Source organism: Camellia sinensis, chromosome 4, assembly GCF_055761805.1.
Source record: "Camellia sinensis isolate YWXY chromosome 4, ASM5576180v1, whole genome shotgun sequence".
NCBI classification, from domain to species: domain Eukaryota; kingdom Viridiplantae; phylum Streptophyta; class Magnoliopsida; order Ericales; family Theaceae; genus Camellia; species Camellia sinensis.
The window spans coordinates 66,760,295-66,765,659 of record NC_138964.1 but is presented as its reverse complement, the minus strand read 5'-3'; the positions used below and the strand labels follow the sequence as shown (position 1 = coordinate 66,765,659).

General features: G+C 33.5%; 1 non-coding gene across 1 annotated transcript; it reads right to left on the bottom strand.

The window, feature by feature from the left end:
* Nucleotides 1-1,484: 1,484 nt before the first annotated feature.
* On the bottom strand, nucleotides 1,485-3,127 carry LOC114298869 (uncharacterized protein At4g06744). The gene has a single exon (XR_014366668.1). It is a non-coding gene; the product is annotated as an uncharacterized protein At4g06744 (transcript).
* Nucleotides 3,128-5,365: the final 2,238 nt, after the last annotated feature.

Here is a 5,365-nt window from a genome sequence, read left to right as displayed (position 1 = left end):
CACCTAACATAAATACACTTAAAAAGTATAATATTTGTGAAAAAAATCTTTAAAAAATACACTAAATACCAAAAAATATATTTAAAAAATGTGAAAATTCAATATATTTTTCGTAATTTGCGTATTTATTAATTTTTTAAAATATTTTTTCAAAAATATTTGACTATTTAGATACATCTAAATAAGATACATCTAAAAAAAAATGAAAAACAAAAAACTTAATTTTCAAAAAATTGAAACCAAACGTACTTATTGTTATTTGTCAGTAGTGTATCATGGATAAAGTCATGAATATAAGTTTAAAAATAAATTATATAATGATAAAGTAATTTTTTTAAAAAAAAATTGAGTAAAAACTCAATATAATAGTAATATTACGCCATCATTAACACATAGATGATAAATCTTATATGTCAAATGTAACTAATAAACTAATAAATTACATATTTTATTGAGATTAATTATTTTTATATGTCAATAATAATAGACGTTACCATTACATTAAAATTTTCATAAATAATAACACGACTTATCGTAGTTTCGTTATTTTTAATCAAAAAACCCATTATTGTTCTCATATAATTTTTAAAATGTCATTCACATTTCACTCTAAATAATATTTTTATAAAAAAAATTTTAAAATATTTTTTTTATGTTTAAAAAAAAAAAAAATCCAAAACCAAGTGGCACGTGATTCTCTCCGCCACTGGTGGTCACCGTCTTCTCGTGTCTTATTCTCTCCGGTTACTTTCCTTTCGTTGTTAGTTCCAAACCCAAATTCAATTTTGGTAAGGCTCATCTCATCTCAGCCCTCCATTTGATTCACTTTTGACATGGCAAGCTCACAATAAAAGTACTATAAATTGCACTTCAAATAAATTCTAAAAAGGATCTTCACTCATAGATTGTGACAATATCACAATTCTCATTCCAAAAAGACTATTTATCCATAAAAATACTTTAAATCTTAAATTTAATTTTAGTATGATCCATGTCAGGAGCAAGGATCCTCTAGAGTATTTTTTTCCTAAAGTTTCTTAGAGTGGTACATTGTGTGGTTGAGATTTAATGACAAGTCACATCAATTTTTCAACATTAAATCTCAACCACACAATAACACTCTAGAGGATCCTTGGTGCCACGTCAGACTCAAAATAATTAACTGATTCACATATCATTATAACTTTTGAATACTTTTTTCAAGTATCTATGACGGCTATGGTCATTGAGATCATCATTAAGACCTTGTTTGAGAACATACTATTTTAATAATTTTTTTATTTTTTATGAAAAGATGTGCATAAAAGTATAAAGAGTGATAGGGCAACTTATAGTGACTTTTTAACTAAAACATGTAGTTCCCAAACAAGGCCTAATTATCTAGACCAATATTGGGCATGCTTGTTACATGAATTTGACAATTGATAGTCTTCAGATATATTCTCATCCTAATTCAAGAAGTAAATTCATCACAAACAAATAAGTGAACAAATGATTTGTCATATATATATTTATTCAACTAGCAGAATTGAGACTTACAAACATAATAATAAATACCCAAATCACTTACTGATTATCATGATAATCAGATCAAGAATAAGGCGAAGGAGCAGGCAGAGGAAAGCTAAAAGGGGGAAGCCAACAAGGAATGTAAGCATAGGTGGCCATGTCGGGACAATAATACCTTGGGCGTGCAAAGAAAGCCACACACTCAGCCAGTGGTCTTTGAAATGGCAGATCAGGAATGCAGTTCTTCATACTCCTATCTTGATCAATTCCCTGCAAATTGGCCCAACCTCCGTGAAGTAGTTATCAGATAGCGACAAATTCGCCAAATTTCCAAGCGCACAGACGACCTCTGGTACCATACCATACAAGAAGTTCCCAGCAAAATTCAGCACCTCCACCTTTTCCAAGCATCCCAATGAGAAGGGTATTGGCCCAGTGATTTGGTTGTTGCCGGCGTCGACCACTACAGCCTCTTTGAGAAGCCCTAGCTCATATGGAAGACAACCGCTCAGCTTGTTGTTCAACAACAGAACTTCGGTCAGAGTGGACAAGGCTTTAGAGATGCTTGGCGGGATTGACCCAGTGAATTGGTTGTTGGCTATGGCGAGATAGAGGAGCACATGACTGGTGCCTAGGTTATCAGGCAGCTTTTGCGTGAAGTAGTTGTTGTTGATGAAGAGTACATCGATGTTTTGATTGAATAGTTCAGCTGGAACTGACCCAGTAAAAAGATTGAAACGAATGTCCAAGAAAGATAGGCCCTTCATACCCAGAATGGCACTTGGAAATGACCCAGAAAACTTGTTGTTGCTTATGTCAAGCTCGTAAAGATATGGAAGCTTAGCAATGGTTGTTGGGATTGAGCCGGCAAAATTATTGGAATTGGCGTGGAAGAGAGCGATATCTGGTAGCTGGTCCAGGAAGCCATCGAGGGTAGGGGCGTTTAGTTGGAATCCATTGAAATCAACCGATGCAAGAGCAATAGCAGTCTTGTTGTCTGGAGGGCTGTCACAGTAAAAGCCTTTGTAGTTGCATATATCTGTGCCTACCCAGGTTTTGATGATGCCTAGAGGATCTGATATGATGGTGGTCTTGAATTTTTGGATTACAGGGTAAACCACGGCCAGCCTTTGGTCCGCAAAAACGAGTGGTTTTTGTGGAGCAGGCGGAGGCCGCAGTGGCAGTGCTTGCGGTGGTGCCGCTGGCACTGGCACTGGAGGGATCAGCAGTGGTGCTGCCGAGGCTTGGAATGTAAATGGTGGACTACTGTATCCATAGACGTACTCTTCGCCACCACTGTCACCTCCACCGCCAATTTTGACAAGTGTTTCGGTACTATCTACAACGTTGATGATGAGACAAGTGAGAATGATGTGGGTTGAGAGTCCAATTTCAATGGACATGTTAGTAGTAGACTACTACTAGTTTTCTTCAGGCTTGCTTTATGAAGGTAATTCAAAGCAAGAGTTTGCAAACAAGAACTAAAACAAAGGAGGAACAAGTAGGTATATGTAAAACAGAGATTGCAAGAAATAGACGATACTCTGTGTTAATGGTCTCCAACTTTTCAATGAATAGTAAGAACATCTCCGACAAAACATCTAAATCTGGGGATGTGATTTCGGGACAATTATGTAGCAATTTAACATTTTAAAAACACTCCACCTAATATCTCACCTTTATTTATTTTTTATTATTTTATTTGTTTACTTCAGTTTGCTTTTCTAATTTTTTTTTTTAACAAAACTAACTACTTTGTTTTGACGTAAAATATTTTCCACACAAAAAAAAAAAAATGCGTTGTTTTTGTTTTTCAACGTTTGGTTGACATTTGAAATAAAAATATTTATTACTTAAAGAAAAAATTTTGATTAAATAAAGTGTCATTTGTGATTTTTCTAGTGAGCAAATATATTTATTTGGAGGAGGATTCCCTCCAATCAAATGGAGGGGGCTATTTGGGCCCGTGGAATCTACCATAGACCTTGTTTCGATGATTTAAATTATTCATTTTGTTGGACACTTCATGTATTTCATTCATAAAAAAAGTTTAGGTCGATCCGATAGTTGTAACTTATTTTAATTTAGTGTTTTTACTAAAAAAAATGGATGGCAATTGTGTTTTAAAATAAACCATACATTTTTTTTATCACAAAAAATAAATAAATAAATTGAACAAGTTAAAATTATCGAATTGACTTAATTTTTTTTATGAATAAAATATACAAAGTGCCCTGATAAAATGAATGGTTCGAATCATTTAAACGAGATCCGTAATTAGCCCCACGTGGCCAAACAACCCCTATAGTCCTCCTCCTTATTTGAAAAGACCAATGTATTGAAAATGTAATGAGTGAGAGTCAACTTTGTAAAAATTGACTTATAAAATTTTTAAAGATAAGTCATTTTTAGAAAAATGATGTAAAAAAAATTTCTTAAAAAATATTTTATTTGCTTTTTAGTTAACCAAACAACAAAAAATTAATAAAATATTTTACATCAAAACAAACGAACCTAATATATGTTCCACATAATATGACAAAAAATAAATAAATAAATAAAAATAAAGAAACAATGTAGTTTTCTCATGTAAGTTTGGACAATTATCACAGCTAAGTACTACCAATGGATCCGCCTCCTCTCTAGCACTATTCAATTTAGCCATTATCCTATACTCTCTTATCGATCATCAGATCGGTCATCCAGCAATAAGGTGATAGTCACGATCGATAAGAGTGACAGCCGCGGTCGATAGGGGCGACAACCGCGGTAGACCGGTGCGGTTGATAAGGGCAACAGCCGCGGTAGACAAGTGTTGCACTGGCCATCCGAGTGGTTGTCATGTTGGACGTCCGAGTGGTCGTCCTGTCGATCGTCCGACATGCACAAAACGTGGCATATCCCTTCCCTTTGCATCCCTAATTGCCACGCATCTTCATCTGCTGGAGAGTACAAGACATGGCTAGACAGGACATGACTGGAGAGGAGGCAGACCGTTAGATATTACAACTTGGATTGTGACCTAAAAAATGATATATATATATAAATATATATATCTTGATTGGAGATATACTTTTAAGTTCCTACTACAATAGTGTTATCTAAGTTTTTTTTGTTAAGAATATGTTAGGAAAGAACTATTTTGTTTTGAATGATATCATAATTTCAATAATGGTTATTCACCCAAAAATAATTTTAATAATGGAAAATTTACCTATAAATATCATCTTGAAAAATGGTATAATATGATTAGTTCCAAGAGTTTTTTTATACACCAATTAGTCCCATTGATTTTGAAAATGTAATTGTTACCTAAAAGACAACCTAAGAGGGGGGTGATTAGGTTTTTACATATAAAAATAATAATACCTTAATAAAAATTATGACTAGCACAATAGATAAATATAGTTAATGAAATAAAAATAATTAAAACAAGTGTTCTAACAACTATGTCAGTTAATGATTTTAGCACAGTAAAAATGTGAAATATAGCTATAGCAATTTAAATAAAATAAAGAGACAAGGAAGAGAAAGGAAAACAAATTTATAGCGGTTCGGCTTCAACTCGGCCTATGTCCACTCCTCAAGCTTCACTTGAGATTTTTCACTATACTCTAGCTTCACAGAGTGCTAGCAACCTTTTCACAAATGTAGCAATCCTCCACAGATTTTACACAGACTTTCTAAGTCAAGAACACTGTGTGTAGTATACTCTTACAAGGTTGAAAAAAATGTGTTTTGCTTTCACAGAAAGCTACAAGAATTATCTCTCAAAGATAGATATAAAAATGAAAGCTCTGGTTTTTCTATAAATCTCACACAGGAAAGATGGGCTTAAAGCTATACGACTTAATGT